General features: G+C 35.5%; 1 protein-coding gene and 1 long non-coding RNA gene across 3 annotated transcripts in view; one reads left to right on the top strand and one right to left on the bottom strand.

Annotated features, from left to right (window-relative positions):
* The window catches only part of kif26ba (kinesin family member 26Ba), a 211,619-nt gene that overhangs the window by 134,550 nt on the left and 56,733 nt on the right, over positions 1-20,336 (bottom strand). The window lies entirely within an intron of this gene.
* On the top strand, positions 17,141-19,811 carry LOC137488074 (uncharacterized). 2 transcript variants are annotated; one of them, XR_015512950.1, is made up of 5 exons: positions 17,141-17,185; positions 18,777-18,910; positions 19,036-19,193; positions 19,305-19,400; positions 19,572-19,811. It is a non-coding gene; the product is annotated as an uncharacterized LOC137488074 (long non-coding RNA). The 2 variants fall into 2 exon arrangements; XR_015512951.1 differs by having other exon boundaries at positions 17,141-17,819.

The raw sequence follows: 20,336 nt of genomic DNA, 5'->3' as shown, positions 1-20,336 counted from the left end.
AGCTGGGGATTAGAACACAATAAAGGCGAGTAATAACAACATTAAAGTGAACATTAACAGCCGATTCGAATGTTATTACTCGATTGAATGGGTGTCATCAGTGGTTATCAGCTGATAGATAAGGGCCAGTGGGGACACAAATTTAGATATTTTAGATGAAATCCTGGAGCTCTCTTATGCTCCATGAACAGCAACATTTCCAAAATGTTCGTCCAGGAAAATACTAAATACATTGTTCAAATACTGCATGTGAATTTTGTTGTTCAACTGTCATTCCAACCTCAAAGAACACTTTTGTGTAGCAAAAGTCTGTAAATATGACTATAAATATGAATATCTCCTGTGTCAGGTCAGGATGAGTACATACTAAAGAGAACAAAGTCTTTTTTACAGGTTTTGTGGTGTACAAAATTATTCTTGGAGCTTCATGTGATTTTAGTTGAACCACTTAAGTCACATTGAATGTTTTGAACATGCTTCTAGTTCCTTTTCTCAACTTCAGAGAGCTCTTGGATTTTATCTGAAATATCTTAATTTATGTTCTGAAGATGAATGAATGCAGCAGGGGATTAGAACACAATAAGGACAAGTAAATAATAACAATTAAGTGAACATTAATAGTTGCGTCCAATGTTATCACTCGATTGAATTGGTGTTATCAGTGGTTATCAGCTAATATGGGCCAGTATTACTTCTGGCCAGTAGGGGCCTGCTGGTAGGCTCAGAAGGCTGTTATCAACCAACCACATGGTTAATCAGCTATAGATCACATATGGAAGTCTATACATGGAAGTTAACGAGAATTATTTATATAATTTATTATATTTCCCATTAATTGTACTTTATTAACATCTACCCCTACCCTAACAATCCCAGTAATGCAAAAACAGATCTGGATCTGGAATCTTCTCTACTAGTGTAGCTGATAAACCATGTAGATGGATGATAACTGCCTTCTGAGCCTACTAGGCCTTCCTACTGACCCATATCTATCAGCTGATAACCACTGTAACACCCATTCAATTGAGTGATAACATCCGAGGCTGGTGACATTCCCACTTTTGAGCACTTGAAGATGAATTTGATCAGATGTTTGTTTTTAAAATGTAGGCACTCATGTTTTAAAATGCATTCAAACAACCTCAAAAGACAACCTCCTCAATATTTCATTCACTTGCTTTCCTGCCTGCTTGATAGGAAGTGTAACATGTATAATGTACTCATGCTTCACACTGAATGCTCCCACAAAGTGATGTAGACCGTGACAAAATAAGAGGGAAGGGGCTCAACGAAACATAAACACAAGTGGTCACAAGAGACATACTTGAGCGCATGTTAATACCAGGTTGAAGCAGTCTGGCTAACCATTGTGATTGGATTACTGAATCTTAGTTGGAAACCTGGCCCTAGATGAAAATGAAGAATCAAATAATTAAGCCACCAGAGCGATTAAAGAGCAGTTCACTTTTCCTCTGGGCAAACGTACACTCTTGGTTCCTCCACTGTCTTTCCCCGAGCAGACTAATGACTCTATCTGCACTGCTAAGTAATTAGATACTAGAATCATTAATTTATCTCCACACGACCATGGAATTTTTTTTTTTCCCAAGAAGTTCGCATGATGTCACCAAAAGACTGGCGCCATTAACTTATTACAGGCACAATCCCCCCCTGGAGCATTCTGGGATTAAGTGCCTTACTCAAACTCTGATTGGCTCACGGTTCACTTCCTGCAGGGATCAAACCGCCAACCTCCTGGTTACCAGCAATGAGTCTAAACCACCACCATACCAATTAATGCCTAATTGAAATCTTAGAACAACGGCACATTCATCAATAAGCAATGTTTATTTTTTATATACAGTTAACATCAAAATTACTCTGCATTTTTTTTATTCTCTTTGAAATATTTCCTAAATGATGTTTAACAGAGAATGGATTTTTTCACAGTATTTTCAATAATATTTTTTCTTCTAGAGAAAGTCTTATTTGTTTTATTTCGGCTAGAGTAAAAGCAGTTTTTAATCTCCTTTATAAACTTTCTAAGGTCAATATTATTAGCTGCCGTGATCACCAGTGGTGTTGTCTCCGCTGGTTATTACTTCCTGTAGTCCATTGTAGACGCCAGTAGTGTTTTCTCTGTTGGATATTACTTTAACTACAACTCCCAGAACTTACTGCGCTCCTACAACAGCTGACAAGCCTAGCTGTATTACCTATTGGAAAATATATATTTTTTTATTTACTTATTTATTTTATTTTTTTGTTACAAATAAGATACATACACTATAAAGAAATATCTATTAAGCTAATTCATAAATTCTAACCGGTTAAACATTCTCTCAGTAAATTTAAAAAGGATATTGATAAAAGTTGCTCTTTTTGTTCTTTGCATTTGGAAACTGTACCCCAAATCTTTTGGCACTGTGGTTAAGCTTTGGTATGATGCTTCTGTCTTTATTAAAAAAAAAAAAAGGTACTCTTTTCATTTTAATTTGAAATCTATTTATTTTGCTGATTAAGATTCATATTCATAAGTGTTTTATTTGTTTTATAAAATTACTTTTGTACTATTCAGCATAGTACTAATAGAAATACCATTAAAACTGTCTATTTGTGCTTGATTTTCAAAATGTTTGATTAATGTAAAGGTCCTGCTTGTTTTTAATTGCAATAATTTTGTTTCATTGTTTATTCTCTTGTTTTTTTTGTGTGTTTTTTTATTTTTTGTGCTGTTATTATTATTTACCTTCTATCACCCTGGCATTATTTTGTTTGTTCTTTTGTCATCTGCAGATTTCTGCAGATTTTTAGCCCATCGAGTCATTTTTGTTTTACTTGTGTAAATGTGTGTAAATTTATATTTATTCAGTTTTTTTTTTATTAATTTCAGTAATATTATTTACTAACATGAAAATGTTTCTATGATTTGTTTACAATACAGTTTGTAAATTCATATTTTTGTCATTTAGTAGATATGTTATATGAGAGACTTGTTTTGTTTAACAAATAAGTTGATCTAGATGGTTTTGCATCATAAGCATTTAATAAAAGTTAAAAAGCTATTCTTTTTATAGTTAGTTAATGATAGTTTTTATAGTTAGTTATGATATTCCCAAAATAATTCCACATAATTCCACAGATTTTTTACAAAATTTTCAGCTGAAATAACAAAAAATGTCTGCAGATTTTGTCTGGCCCTACTCATGATTCACTGATTATAAGTACACCTCACCTTCACTCACAGATTGCCAAGTCTTGTTTATTTACTAAACATTACAAAGCAGTCTTCCTGGTTTGTTTTCCTGTGTTTTTGACTCTTGCCTTGTTCCTCATTTTGATTCGTTGCCTCCTAGTCTGACCTCTCGCCTGTATTTTGACCTCGTCTTTTGGATTACCATTGGGATATTGTTTCAAATAGGTAACACTGCAGCCTAGAGACTTCCAAGTAGGAGGGATTACACCGCAAGTAGGTTGGATGACCTCCAAGAGGGAGGGACCTAAGCGACAAGTAGGTTGGGTTTAGGCGGTGTAAGTGGAGCAAATATTAATAAAACACAAGAGGTTACTGTGAGGTTGCGTTTAGAGTTGGGGTAGGTGTAGACATTAATAAAGTACAACAGGTTACTGTCGGGTTGGTTTAGAGTTAGGGTAGGTGTAGACATTCATAAAGCACAATATTGGACTCCGTGTCATGTACAAGACATTAAATAAATGAAAACTCCAGGTTTGTACAGCCCACTTGGAGCTCGAACGCCCATTGTGACGAGGGGACGGGGTTGAGAGCCTAGGGAGCTGAACAAGGCCAGTGTGTGAGTGAACAATGAGAAGCACCTGTGGCACACACCGGCCTTAAAGAGCCTATATTATGGGTTTTTGAAAATTCCCCTCCATGTAGTGTGTAACACAGCTCTAAGTGAAGTGAAGTATCCAGCTAAGGCTTAAATCTGTAAGAGTACAGTGTTTAAAACGGTTGATTCATCTATAAAAGAGTCGACTCATAGTGCTTCAAACAAGTCGCCTTGATACGAGTCATTAGGTGTTTCGCCATGACGTACGAACGAAACCAAGTTATTCACGTGCACGCGCAAACCCGGGAGATATCAAACCTGAGGCCCCGCCCTCTGACGCAGAAACCCAGACACACACACACACACACCCACAAACACACGCACACAAACATGCCGGTCGATTGAAGTCACACTGCAGATGGATATTATATCGAATCTCTACCCAAAGATGAAACCTCAGCATTATAACCAAGCAGTTGGAAACTACTGGAAACTTCTGCAAACTACATGCTACAAAGAATACTTCATCGGCGTTTGTTAAAGGAAGGATCAGTAAAGAGTAACTTACTCCTGGACATGTCAGGATGGGTTTTTTCCTCCATTTCTCAAGTGTAAGTACGTGCGATTAAAGTTGTTGCCTCGTTGACTCTAGCTTGCAAATGTATTTAGTTGTGATTTGTTACTTGTAACCGCGTGTACTGTATCCGGTTAACTCGCTATATTCTCTTATCGCGTGCAAAGTCACGTTAAAAACGCGACGCGTGCTGCTTTGTTTACGGAGCTCCGTGGACGAGGGTAGTGTGTGTGTGCGCGTGCGCTGTCGTCCGGGAGTATGTGTGTGTGTTTGTGTGTGTGTGCGCGCGCGTTGTCGTCCGCAGGTGTGTGTGTTTTTGTGTGTGTGTGCGTGCGCGCGCAAGGACGAGGGCAATGTGTGTGTGTGTGTGTGTGTGTCTGTGTCTGTGAAAAGAGCAGAGTGAAACAAGCTATGTGATCTCCTCGACAGTTTTTGGAGTTTTTGCTCAAGAAAATAGTCGTCTGAATTTTCAAGTCCATAGTCTGTATTTACATTGACCCACTGGCAGCTAAAATCCACGCCTACACTATCGAGCGTGTATGAACTGTGATTACTTTTATATTGCTGATTAGCTTTTTGGCTTTTCACTCTGACTGAAGGCAGTTGACCAATCGCAACAGGCTGTCATCGGTCCAATCAGCGCAGATTAGCTTCGCGCTACGGAGGGGTTTGGGAACAAATGAATCACTGGACGATTCATACGGGAGTCGCTGGGATAATTAGGTAAAAATAAATGCAGATTATAAGACCATGAAAGTGCTTTTTGACCTTGCATGCATATTAGACTGTTGTTGGAGACCCTTACAACCAAGATATGACCCTATTTCATGTATAATATGGGCTCTTTAAGTCCCATAGAAGGAGCACTGAACTATAAGAGGAGGAACGATGGCAGAGGAAGCTGAGAGAGGTCCAGGCCTGGACACAGTTATGTTGTGTTTGTTTTGGTTTAGACGGCAGTCTCTGTGAGGAGCTGGCATCCGTTTTATTAATAAATACCTTTAAATTGGTCATTTCTCCGCCTTCTTCCTCCCAGTAACAAGATCAATATCCAGCTTTACTACACTCACCTACTTGGAGCTCAAGTCCCACCCACTTGAAGCTAGCTCCAACCTCTGTTTATACCCTTCTCCACTGTTTTGCTCTTGTTTATGACCTCTGCCTGTACGACCTCGACTAATAAACTGCTTTTGTATCTGCAAGTCTTTTTTAAGCATCCATTTCGTACCAGAAAAAACAGCTGCCGATTACAATAGACTATACAGGAAGCAATTGCCAGCGGAGGCAACACCACTGTCGACCACAATTTTTTATTGGCCCCTTTAAGCAATATTTTTTTTAATTGTCTACAGAACAAACCATGCTTATACAACAACTTGCCTAATTACTCTAACTAACCTAGTTAAGCCATTCAATTGAACTGTAACCTGAGTACTTGTATATTGAAAAATATCCAGTAGAATATTATGTACTATCATGGCAAAGATAAAAGATATCAGCTACTAGACATGCGTTATTAATACTATTATGTTTAAAAATGTGTTAAAAATTCCATTTAACAGAAATTGGGGGAAAATATACAGGGTGGCTAATAATTCAACTGTATACTAGAGTAGGTTGGTTAAATCATGCAGTTACTATGCAAACAACACACTCATTCTCACGCTTTGTCACTCCAGAAATGCTTTGCTCTTTATTTTTCTCTATCTTCGCAGTCCTCATTAGCATAAAGCTGCCAATTATCCAGCTCTGGTGCATCATCACACCATGTGCTTGAGCATTCCGTGAGACGAAGATCATAATTACGTTTTGGCACTTGCTCACAGGGCCAGGACGAAGATGCAAGAACGATTTTAATTAGATTAATTGAGATACAAGGAGTGATATCATCCTTTCATCACGCAAGGGAAGAGATGCGCACTTGCAAAGACTTAGCGGACACTCTGAAATAAATATACTTAATCTGTCATTCTGTTGCCTCCCATCTGTGTACTGTTTTAGGTGAAGACACCAACTTGAAAGCTACATTAAACAAATGTTTTCTGCCACAAGAAAGAATTAAGTGCTCCCACTGTTCTTTTTTTTTTCTTTTCAAGCTCGTGCCACAGGCTTATCACCAATACATGGCTGAAAGTTTATCTTGCATAAAAAGGAGATCAAAATTAGAGCAACAAACAATTCCCGAAATGTCAAGTTCACAACTTACAGTCTGAATTACAGTAAGCTAACATTCTAAAAAATCATGTTTGTTGTTTTGTTCGAACTTCTTATTTAAAATAAGCTGAACCAACACAATTCTTGAGTTTTTCTGGGATAACACATTTTTTTATGTTCAGTCCACTTAAATTTGTAAAAATTTATAAGTTAACTTGATTCATTTATGTTGTCCCAACACAAATCAATTTTGTAGAATCGATTTTATTATGATGATGATGATGATGATGATGATGATGATGATGAAAAAAGCCTTTATTTGTCACATACACTTTGACATGTAGCGAAAATGGACCCCTCCGACTATTCACAAACATCCCACATTTCAGGGGAAGACTGATGAGATGAGAGGTAGCTTTTAGAAAGGGCAAATAAGATATATTAAAGAAAAGGGAGGCGAAAATAAAAGCCCCTCTCAGACTGTTCTTAAAGTAGGGCAGTGTAAGGTCAGGAGAAAAACCACATAACACATAAACACATAGACATAACATCGCAACAGGGGGTGGGAACAGGGGATGTGAGATAGTTTGACATAGATGGCAGCCATTTGGTCCTGCAGTTAGTAGAGCGCTGGTGACAGACCTGGCTACCCACACCGGTGGTGATAAGCATACAAAGGTATGGGATGCGAGGGGAGCCAGTGTATCTGTAGCTGTGTACATGTATGTGTGTGTAAGCCTGTAGAGTCTCACCAGGTGTCCTTGTAAATAAATTATAGTTAATAATATTAACAGGTTAAGATGCAGCAAGCTATTTTGTTTGTGGTTTTAAAATATGTCTAATAGATTTTCAAACATCTTGGCTGAAACATGGCTAATTTTGAGTTCTCGCTGAAAAACTAATAGACGTCAAACAATAGTCCATTAATAAACCAATCATGAAATAGACAGACATTAATGACTGCACATGTGAAATCTGACTATTTGTTGACAATTGTTGAACTATTGTATGTGGGTCTGGTGTGTGTTCATCATCAAATTGGGAAAGACTGAACCAAAAGTGTGTAAAGTTATTAAAAGTTGCAGGTGAAGTGTCGTAACAAAACAATACTGGCAATACCCAGGTAGCAAAGAATTCTGGCCCAGATTTGGCATAAATCTGACATAGCAGGCATTTATCCAGCACTGGCATAGAGCATGTGGGCCAAACATGGCCCTGGTTTGGCAGAGGTGGCACTGTCTTTAAGCTTTAAGGCGGCACACAATACTTGGGCCAGGTGTACAGTAATTGTAGTATTTGGCCTAGATGTTAATAATGTGGGCCATGTAAGTTTGGCCTATCTTGATGCACATTTAAAATACATTTTTATTATTTTCAAATAAAGAAAAAAAAATTTGATCAATCAGATTGCTTCAAGAAAAAGCAGACCCACCGCATGCCTAAACCATAATGATTCATGGGATTATCAATGGAGTACTCGAAATGCTACAAGAAATAAACAAGACTCAGCAATGAGTACCCACAACACAACAAGGTATCACAATAAAAGCATTTGATCAGGCTTTCACCTCAGACAACCCCTTGAGGTCTTAAGCGGACTCGATTCCAGGGGGGACTTGATTGTTCACCACACCCGCTGTGGTATCAGGAACTGGTGTGTGTGTGGTGCATTATAGTATTTGTAGTCCAGTTCAGTGACAGCTGTGCATAACTGCCAACACTCCCATTTTTCCCAGGAGTCTCCCGTATTTCAGACCCATCTCCCGTATTATTCTGTCTCCCGGAAAACTCCCGGAATTCCACCCCCCACCCCCCGCTCTTCACTTTGCGCACACCCCTGGATAAAATCTCCCATATTTTATGATCCGAATGCTGGCAGGTATTTGTAGTTCTGGCAGATTTGTAGTTCTGCATCACTGGTGATCCTGCCAGTCATAGTTTGGGGAATGTTTTGTTTAGCATGAAATATTTCTCTGATATACAGAAGCTAAACTCAACTAAAAACAATGATCTGAAAAAAAATAAATAATAAAGTGTCCATAAATTGTTTTCTAATTTTAATCTTCACTGTATCATAATAGTTAATCGTATTTTATTCCCAAAAGCAATCTAATTAGCATCCACAGTGCATCAACAGATACTTGACCCTTTTAAGCATTTTGGTGCTATATAGTAATGATTTCAGTCTCTAAATGCAGTGGTCATGGATAGCCATGAAGTTTAAAGCAGCTTGTAGAACAATTAACCTTAAACCTTTGGATCAGAAGCCGCACTCATGCATGAAGAGAGGCTGAATTAGCAGTGCAACTAATGGCGGTGTTTTGTGTCTAAAGCACGGATCCATGAAATCTGGCAACACGTCTGTACTTCTAATGAACTGATGAAGAAAGTAGGACGTCAATAGCAATGTCATGTTTCAAATGTAGATACTTTTCAGGATATTCTTTCAAGATTAAAATATACACTTGGACATGATTTTGTCAATACCAAAATCATCGAAATTTGAAAAAGTAGCATTAGATTATAGCATAAAGGAGGTTTAAAGGGATATTTCTACCAAAATTGATCATTGTGCTATCGTTCAAACTCCCTTCATTTGTTACAAACCTGTTTGAATGTTTTCCTTCTGTAGAACACAAAAGGAGATTTATTGACAAAAGCCTGAAGGACTCAATTAGTTCGATAGGGTTAAAGCTGACTAGTGCAGAGCTATGGCCCTCCAGGAAGGTGGTGGAATGTCAGTGGTTACAGGTTTGCAACATTCTTCAAAACATCTTCTTTTGTGTTGAAGAGAGGAGAAAAAGTACAGACAGGTTTTGAAAATGCTGGTTGACCCATTGGTTCCCATCGACTTCCATAGAAGGCAACTTTAGAAGACAATGGGTCCCAGCAACCATCATTTTTCAAAATATCCTCTTTTGTTTTCAACAGAAAAAGAAACTCAAAAAAGTTTAAAATCACCCCAGGAGGCACAGGATGTCAACATGAAGACAGATTAAGGTTATACCCCAACGTCTAGGGGACGCATTCATTCATTCATTCATTCATTTTCTTGTCGGCTTAGTCCCTTTATTAATCCGGGGTCGCCACAGCAAAAAGAACTGCCAACTTATCCTGCAAGTTGTTACGCAGCGGATGCCCTTCCAGCCGCAACTCATCTCTGGGAAAATGGGGACGCATTTTGTTTGGTAATGAAAAGTGGGTTGACCTCAGAACCCAAAGTCAGTGTCGTGCATCAGACAGATGTTGCATTTTGGTTACTTTCCAATGCAACCTAAAATCAACTAAATATCAATGTTTAATGATGTTACAGCTTGACGTTATGTACACCAATATGACGTCTATCAGATGTTGAATTTTGTTATCCATACCTGATAAATAAATGTCAGTATTTTATGTCAATATGATGTTGGTTTAAGATGTTGGCTCGATGTTGGATTTTGGTCACTTTCAACACAACCTAAAATCAACTAAATATCAACGTCATTTCACGGCGTTATTAAACATCAAAATAAGATTGTCCTTAGACACTGATCACCTAAATCTAACCTAATATTAATGTCTTATGATATTGTGTGTCTCCTGGGACAAGAGGAATAATAAATGACGAGCTAAATTTTCATTTTTAGTTAAACTATCCCTTTAACTGTACTATTTTACTTGTGTATTTACTTTGTGTCAAGCAATAGTAAATAAAAATAGCCCAGGAGGAAAATTAGGATGCATTTAGAATCCATGTTGACTTCAAGCATCAGTTGTTGCATGCTTGGATGGACATCATTAAAATAAACATACTTTATTTTTCAGCTCACTAAGTTGTTTAGGGCACATTAACCAATGATTGAATATGAGCATATCTGACAGTGTCTTAGGTCTCTGACACATCATTACAGACCCAGAGTTGGCGGAGCGGCAGCAGGGCGGAAACACGGTGCAATCCATCTGCTCTGGGCTGACGGTGTCCTCACTGCACCTCTCAGCTCCCCGTCGGGTCTGCCTGGCCCCTCTCACTGGGCACAGGGCAGCGGTCCAGCTAATCAAAGACTCGGTACAGGAGCACAGTCACTGAAGGAGAGAGACTGAAGCTCTGTTCTGATTAAAACCACACATTCCTGCTGTCAGTGTAAATCTAGAGGCCGACTCTCATCTTACACAAGCCGCTTTGTGTGTCTCTCCTCTCCTCTACCCTATACATCGCACGTGGTGGTGACCTCTGTGGATCTACGCTGTCAGTGAGTAAACTAGGATCACTGTCAAATCCAGACCCAAACTGAACAATTTAAGTATAATCTACAAAAGCAGAAAGTAAATAAACTTAAATACACATTGTATTTCAACAATAAAAAACTGTAAAAATGCTATAGTAAAAATCCGTAACCTGGTCAACAGTATGTTTCCTTAATATATACGCCGAATAACCGTAAACTGACTTTCCCAGAATTCCCTGCATGGCACATCACTTTTTATGCTTTTTGTTGACATTAATATGAATGTTTTTAGTTGTTTCTCCATCAGTTATGTACATTAGAGATTTATGTTACATCTAATGTTGATAAACAATGTTTAGTTTATGACTTTAATTTTATGCATGTTACCATACTGGTGTTTAGTAGCTGTGTGAATGACACTGAGCACCTTCTATACACCGATGCTTGTGGAAAAAGTAGTCTGTGATGATCATTGGTTCATTATGTATCTTTCTCATTACCACCTGCTTATGGCTGTGTTAATGTGTTTATCCGTATAACAAAAGATGTGTAGATGTTGGTTATACAAAATACAGACATATTACATCTATAAATTGATGAAGTGTGGTAGTTTACTGTAAAATTGGGGAATTAATTTTACGCTTTCTGCTGTACTTTTAACGGTAAATTACTGGCAACCACAGCTGCCGATTGTTTACCGTAAATTTTAAGGAGTTATTTTTTACAGTGTGTGGAAGTTTTGGGAGACTCTGTTACTCAATTAAATTGAGGCAATGAGTTTACTTAATTAGTTTAGTTCAGTCAACTTAATAGTGTTTTTAGTGCTAAGTTTAAGGAACTGAACAATTTAGATACAAAACAAATTAAGTAAACTTAAATAAGAAAGTTTTGGGAGACTGTTACTCAATTAAATTGAGGTAATAAGTTTACTCAAATAATGTAGTTCAGTAATCTTATTAGAGCTTTTAGTGCTACGTTTGGTGAACTAAACAATTTAAGTATAATCTACAAAACCAGCAAGTTAAATAAACTTAAAAATGCAAGTTTTAGGAGACTTTGTTACTCGATTCAATTAAGGCAACAAGTTTACTCAATTAATTTATTTCAGTCAATCTATTAGGGGGTCAGTGTATGATTACATTTCTATTAAATTCAATTCATTTATTGTGTCAAAGCATGCAGCTTTACAAAAAAGGCACATTATTCCATTACAAAGTCATAAAAGTTATTAGTTATTAGTTACCATAACTTTATTAGTTACTAATAACTAATTAACTAGTAATAAATAGCTTTTTAACAGTTAAAGTTATTACATATAAACATAGTTAAGCTGTACAAAATGCAGTAAAAACGGTTCAAATTATGTAATGTTTTTACAATTTTACATTACTGTTTTGTAATTGAGTGTACTGTAGCTTCAAATTTGATTTAATCCTGTGATTCAAAGCTGAATTGTCATTCATGAATTTTCATCAAAGCTCATAAATATATTACAATGGAGAAGATTCAGTATTCCACCAAAGGTTGCAGTCAAAAATTGTATCTTATTTGGCAGCCAGTGCTGAAAAACATAGAACAAAAGCATTCAAACTTATTATTTGCCGTTTGACCATTGTTTTTTTGTTTCTATTATTTTTTTCTCTTTCCTCCATTTTATTTTATTTTAACTTGGATTAATATTATTTTGTTTTTTAGTTTTATATTTATTTAATATTTTATAGATAAGTGAACATCTAAGGGAACGTTTATCTATCTATTATGCTGTGCTCAGCATAATTGAGTACACCCCATTTTGAAAATGAATATTTTTATTCTTTTCTCAGTGAATATAAGCAATGTATTTTGTTGCATTTAAACAAAACAGATTTATTAAACAGATTTATTCATTAAAATATATTAGTCACAGAATATCTTTAGAAATAGAAAGATGATACGACTAAATTCAAGCTAAATATTGCACAAATAAATAACAACCTACAAAATTGTAACTACTTTTTTCTTTCTTTTTTTTCTTTTTTTTCTTGATTTTTCAATTTTTTTTAAATGTGCATTTAAAATTTGTTTATAACGTAAATTTGGGTTTACTAGTTTTTGGACCATTATCATAAGTTCTTTTTTTGATAAGCTCCAAATTTGGCTTCAGTACTGACTAATCTAATGTGTATATGCACAAATGTAATATTGTACAGCATTAAAAAATGGTCACATTAAAAAAAAACTCTGTTAATAATTAATAATAATAATTCCTTACATTTATATAGTGCTTTTCTGTGTACTCAAAGTGATTTACACAATATTGGGAGAAATCTCCTTAAAGAAAAAAAGGTTGTGTGTTTTTGTTCAGTGTTTTTTGATCAGTGTCTGCATTGAAAGGGAATTCAGTCCCATGCAGGGTGTGATTTACAGGGGTGATCCCCCTAATTAATGATTGATCCCCACTGAAGGATGTCAAAACAAGATGTATAGGGGGTTCAGCCCTTTAATAGTGAGATATAGTTTGCTCTAGTCTGTATTTTTAAACAATAATTATAATAACTAAACTAATAAATAATGTAAATATACATTTGACCACCCCTATAACAGTTCATATCACTGCCTAATTGCGCAAAACAGTCTGCAAGAAAAAGCTCATTCAACAGTCTGAAACCAGCAGATCTAGAACACCACCTGAAATCTTTGAATGGTATTGATGCATATACTGATGCTATATGTTATCAACTCAAGATGTCTGTAGGAGTTACGCATGATATATTAGTCTGGGCTGAAATATTGACATAAATATTTATAGAAGGCAGACAGAATCTGGAATATTTCCCTACTGACACACTGACCTCCACTTCCCTTACAGACAGGAAATGATGGATCGCTCTGGAAACTCTGTTGGTACAGACACTGTGTTTATCCTACAACTAGCTGTCGTTGGATTTATGTCAAGCTTGGTTACATTACAAAACAACAAAATATTACTTGCGTGGATTTATCAGGTTGGCTGTGAGTCTGGTTTAAAACACAGCCCTTGAAGTTCAGCTTATTCCACAGCGGCATCAGAAACCTGCATTTCTGTAATTCATGCAAAGCCACTGCAGATATTTCAGGGTGGAGACCCAAATACCAAATCCTAAGCCGTGCCACTTTAAGACTTAACCAGAAATAACCAAAAATAGCAGACTTGTACTGTTCGAAAACAGTCAACCCGAATCCTCTTTGAAGGAAAAACAACTTTTACTGATGCACCAAATGCTGTCTTTCTCATATCTACAACTAACAGTACACTTTACCACCAGAATCCCTCACAATAAATGCCTCACAGGGGATAAAAATAAGCAATACTTGCGCTTATCTAAATGGAAAGTGCTGCTTGCAGGCACTACACTTATTAATATGAGAATATGATTCTCATATCGCATCCAAAACGCAATAATCAGTAAACAGAGGTGTTCAGTGTCAAATAAAATCAGGAAATACAATCTCGCCGAGCTGCTTATAGACCCGATATGAATTATAGAGGGCTTGGGAATACATGCAAGTGGAATGTGCTATAATATTCAAACTGTATACATATTTATGAGGCAATTTAAATGGCGGAAATGCTGAAAAAAGCGTGTAAACTTGTAGATGGAAAAATTGGATGTAATATTTTAATGCTGTCAAAAGCCACTGCATGCTAAGTCCTGCTTTTCATTAGTCAGATGTTTATTTAAAAATAATTATTTAGCAATTATTATGTACATATTTAAATAGGCGTAAAATTGATTTATGTAGCTGAAATGGCTGGTCACACTTTATTGTGATGGTCCGTTTGTTGAATTTAAGTTACATTGCATCTACATGCCAACTAATTCTCATTATATTATAAGTAGACTGTTAGGTTGGGGTTAGGATAAGAGTAAGTTGACATGCACTTGCAAAGTTTCTTATAGTCAGTTAAATGTCTGTTGAAGGAGCAGTATCAACATATATTAAGCAGACAGTCCACTAATACTCAAATGGACCATCAAAATAGCCTTTCTACAGAATTTTACAGTTGAAATCACAGCCATTTTTACAGTGTAGACGGTTCTATCCGCATTTGCCCTGTTTTTTTAACCTCAATTTGCAAATTTAAGGGAACTTTGATTATTTACATTTAGAGTACATTTAGGGTCTCTGTCATGTTTGTGTATGAAGGAGAACTGTTACACACATATTGTTTGCTATTTGGAATGCAAAACTTTAAAGCTCAATATCTCAAAACCATTTAGAGCACAGATAGAACCTTACAGTATAATTCCAAGGTGACAATTTATGATTAAACCATTGACCCATCTCTTATACCTTAACCCACCTTTAAACCTACCCACTGGTACAATGCATTTACATACATGTACATACTTTATACTTATATTTTAAATTATTTGCATGTAGTTACATCTGTAATTAATATTTGTAAAGACATTTATAATTACATCGTTGACAAATCCTGTACACCTTAACCCACCCATACCACCAAATCTGTCCCTTAATTCCCCTATAAGTCTTCTGCAATACAATATATGAACACACTAAGTACATTGCACATTTTTTCTTTTTGTAAGTACATAGTGTGACTGAAAACAAAGTGTAACCAAAATATAAACCCTACTCACTCTCTAGAGCACTATAAATGCATGGAGACTGAGATTGCATTGGGAACACAAACAGAGCCATGAAGGCTAAAGCGCTGTAATGGATGTGTCCATTCATTCTCCAGCCAAAAAGACGCGTTGTGCATCTTAGAGAGGGTGAAAGAGCCTCTCCAGACTGCCAGATGGAGCGAAGCCCTCTGGTACAGCGCTCGGCTTTAAAGACTCTTCAGACGAGAGCTCTACATAAGTGTTGATTGAACATTCACCATTCATCATGATGGGAACAGCATCCAAGTTTGAAGAAATGGCTCATATTCCTTGGTGTCTGTCGAAGTAGTGCCTGGATGGTTATTAGGTTTTAATTGAAAGCGTTTACTCACTGCCATTGAACTCTCAAGCCTATTCGTCTGATTTTTTAGGACAAAGCAAATGAGCGAAAAAGTTAGGCCTGCTTCCAGAGTCTCTGGTTTTCTGGTCAATTCCTTATTTCATTAGCAGGAACCAGAGAGAACGGCAGCCATTATCAGGCTGGTTATGAAAACACTGAAGTCATTAATGCTGCTTGCAGAAGCCCTGACTGGATCAATTAAGCATCGTCTAGATGGACCGTCCCAATGGGACAAACATAGAGGACAAGGGGCAAAAGTCATGAGCTACAGAGCAGGAACAGAAGAGACACTGTCCAATTTTTTGAGAGGTTTCTTTGTGTCTATAATGACTTCAAACCACACTGAACTGAGCTAAACTGAACTGAACTTAAACACTAAAAACTGAACTACCCTGATAAAGTTACTATGACCATTTATGTGAAGCTGCTTTGACACAATCTACATTGTAAAAGCACTATACAAATAAAGCTGAATTGAATTAAATTGAACTGTATTGTTAAAAATAAACACCATAGAAGAACACATTTTCTTAGTTTGAAAACTATCTGTAAAAGAAAAACTATTTGTATAATTAAAAGATTTTACGGAAACAAAAAATAATAGTTTTCTCAATATGAAAATAGACTTTTAACAAAAGCTTTAAACCTGGAAGTTCCTGCAGACTTTATTTCAGTATGTTCACATATTTCTAACTGGTGCATTTATTGATTGTTTGTTTGCTTGTTTTGGTTGAAGGGAAGGATTTTTTCATCTATTAATTTTTAAGATGCTTTGGTAATTTTTTATTTGAGCTCATTTTACCTCACGAGTATGAGCATTGACACTCACAAGTGATAAATGCTTTATCTGCCTGAATATCATCATGGTGAAGGTGGAAAAAGTTTATTCAAAGATTCGCTTACTGTATATGTGTATATAAATATATATGTATATAGTAACCAGAAAGGTGTAACTATAACAAAAGTTATGAGTTTAAAAAATAAAACACATTAGCGTAAATTGGCCCTAATGTGATGGAGGTCATCATGGTGTATATATATATATATATATATATATATATATATATATATATATATATATATATATATATATATATATATATATATATATATACTTGCAATGAATAAGGAAAATTGAACACTGCAGTACACTGTAAACCCTAATGCTGTAAATAATTAATTGAATTGAGTTCTATTAACTTAAATCATTAAAATTCGTTTATCTTAATTAACCTTGATGAGTATTTAGAACTTTTTCTTATTTTTGAGTTTGAAAAAATTTAATCTTTCAAGTAAGGTGAACAATTCTGCTGGGTTTAATTTATACAAAATGTCTCTTTAAAGTTTCATTAACTCAAAATCTGTCAGCCCAGTGATTTTGCGTCTGACGTCATCCAGGTTCACGTACGTGCTCATGCTTCATTCGTTTTTTTCAAGATGGCGGATCGGCCTCGCTTCACACTACAGTAAGTAAAATATTTACAAATCCAAGAAATATTAAATGTATGTTTTAATTAATATAATCACAGTAACAGTTCAATGTAATGTAGAGTTAATCAGGGTGTGTTTACATGTCGTACATTACAGAAAACATGTTTAGCCTCACTTGTTGCTAACTAACGTTAACATTGCTGTTTAAAAAGTTAGAATCAGTGCAACGTTAGCGTTAGTTGTTACGTGTTAACTCTGAATTTTAACAGAGTGTGATAAAGACAAAAATATTTAAAATCGGCAGATTACATTTTTCAAAAAAATTTAAATCTTGGCGCGAGTATGCCATTTCTCAGCCTGTGCTGAAGTTGTCATGGAGACGCGCGCTCTCACAACCGCATGTCTTGGCGCTGCGCTGAACTCCATACAGTGTGTGAATGTGGTATTATCTTTGCAATCTGTAGGCACTTCGGAAACGAAAGGCGCAAGAAACATAACGTTAATCATAACTCAAATGATCTCCGCCTAAACACTTAACGGTATTTTCTGATGACGCGCAAAAACGTAGTCTCAAAACTTAACTCTGTCACACGCAGCTTGTTGCTTGCTGATCCATGTATGAGGATAGCCTGACGGATAACATTTAAGCTGCGCTCCTCACCTAAGCAGGTACAGAGCAGAGCTTCAATTTACACTACCACATTGAGGTAAAGTTGGTTTTATATTCATACATTCATTTAGTAACAACTTGTGACTCGCTCCATAAATTGTTTACCATGGTACTTTGTCTATTCGTTCTGAAATCACATGCAAGTATGACATGAAAACAACATTACACTAAATGCACTATTTTTTTTGACTGAACAATGTTGTACTTTGAAAGTCATTGGCTGCTAATATGATTTCACCATTAAGAATATGCAAAAATTTCCTTTCTGAAATTATATTATTAAGGAGAAAGTCTGAATGTGTAAATATAAAACTAACTTTACCTCAATCACCAGCACTGATCAACACTTAATATTTCCTCGCGCTTAAGACGACATCTCTGCATATCAATGATTACCTGATTAATGCGATCAGTTAAATGAGTTTAAATGTCATTTAGGTCAAATGTATTTTAAAGGTATGATAAAAGTTTTTTTTTTTTCAATCTATTTTTTAAAATGTTTACTCTGGAGAGAATATAAACAGCCTAAAAAACAAAGTATGCATATCTATAACACATTAATACAAAATTATGTTATTAAATAAAATAATAACAAAACAAAATATTCAAGACATGGTAAACAAGACATAGTTTTCTGATGTGCAAATTTTGTAGCTTAAAATATATTTATATCTTAAAAATATAAATAATTTAGTCTATATATTTTTACATCATTAGACAATAAGGTAAGTTTTGTTATTTCTAGCTTTTAAAATCAGGCCTTAAATTTCTTTGTCGTCCTATTCAGTTTTAGAAATTTCAATACTGTTTAAATTAAATCTGTGTTCATCAAATCAAAGCAACTAACATGATAATCAGCTCTATTGCTAATCGTTTTGGAGGTTAACGTTAGACATCATGCAATTGTACTACTTCCACTCTCAGCTAAATGACACTGTGACTTTGTGTACTTACAGAATTGAAGGTCGGGTGTTGCTGACTACAGATAGGAACTACAAGGAAAGTGAAACTTCAGCTAGACCTTGAGTTCAGTTTACAACATGAAGATCCTGCTTTCAACATCTGATCAACACCTGATTTTTTATCTGAGGTAAAAAAATAGATAACTAAATTAAACATAATAATAATATTAATAAATTTTTTTCTAGAATTGTATATTTTGTGGTGTGGGTTTGTTTTATGAAATTCTCTCTTGTTTCTTTTTGCTGTTTGCAGAGTACCAACATGTTACAAATGAGAATTTTCCCCACAAATTCTTTGCACAACTGGACCACCACCTATTTCATTTGATGACAATTTCAAGGCAAACAGCATCCAAAACTGGCAAGAAAGCAGATACCCTGGCTAATCTTTTAAAGGCTTATGATGAGCAGGTATGTTTGGGGTCACGTGTTAAAGTATACATTAAAATATAATTTGAATTTTTTTTTTTTTTAAATTGATTTAAAATCATTTATTCATCATTTATTATACTTGATTTCCAGGAACTGCATGATGTCAGTTCATGACGGACTACTCTTATCAGAGGTCTTTTGGTCTTGCTGCGTGAGCGTGACTTAAGATTCTTTAGGAACACCCTGGTAAGACTTCATTCATTCTTTTCACAATTAGGCATGTTTAATAAAAAGATGAAAGTTTTGAAAACTTTTACTTAACATATTTGTAATCACGGATAGTTGATGAATCATATAATATTGGCTCAGTCATTTTGATACTGTCCTTACATTAATATCCTTGAATTATATTTTTAGATTGATAATCCTGCTGACTGAAGATGCTTTATTGGCCCTGCATTCACTGAGGGTCTCTGTTGTCCTGAAGAATGAATTGGACACCACCCACAGCACACTTCCAGACCTTTCTTGTCTTGTATGGATTAATGTATGCTCTTAACATAATATATAGTAAAGGACTTTGAACTTGTGCAAAAAGTTTTGCTTGGCATGGATGATGGAAAATAAAAAGTCTCGTAGCATGGAAACCTTAAAGAATGAGTTGATTGTTTTTTTTTTTACTTAATAAAGACTGTCTCTGGGGTAGTAACTTCAAAACATTTATTTACCTTTAATTCGTAAGGGTGCATTTTATTATATATAGGGATAGTTTGTCCAAATGTAAAATTCTGTCATTTACTAACTCTTCACTTGTCCCAAACCTGCTTGAATTTCTTGCTTCTGTTGAACACAAAAGTTAAGTAAAGCTGACAACCTGTAACCACTGACTTTCTAATAGGAAAACAAATACTGTGGAAATCGGTGGTTACAGGTCTCAGCTTTTTTTTTTTTTTGGTCAAAAATAACCTTTTAAGTGTTCAACAGAAGAAAGAAACTTAAACAGGTTTGGAATAAGTAAATGACAGAATCATAGTTCAACCAAGACTGAATATATATATATATATATATATATATATATATATATATATATATATATATATATATATATGCTCTCCGTCAAACAGAAATTGGGGGAAAAAATAAATGGGGGCGAATAATTCTGACTTCAACGATATATATATA

The sequence above is a fragment of the Danio rerio genome, chromosome 17 (assembly GCF_052040795.2).
Source record: "Danio rerio strain M-AB ecotype USA chromosome 17, GRCz13ab, whole genome shotgun sequence".
Lineage (NCBI taxonomy): Eukaryota > Metazoa > Chordata > Actinopteri > Cypriniformes > Danionidae > Danio > Danio rerio.
Note: the sequence above shows the minus strand (reverse complement) of the source record. Positions and strands in the feature narration are given on the sequence as shown.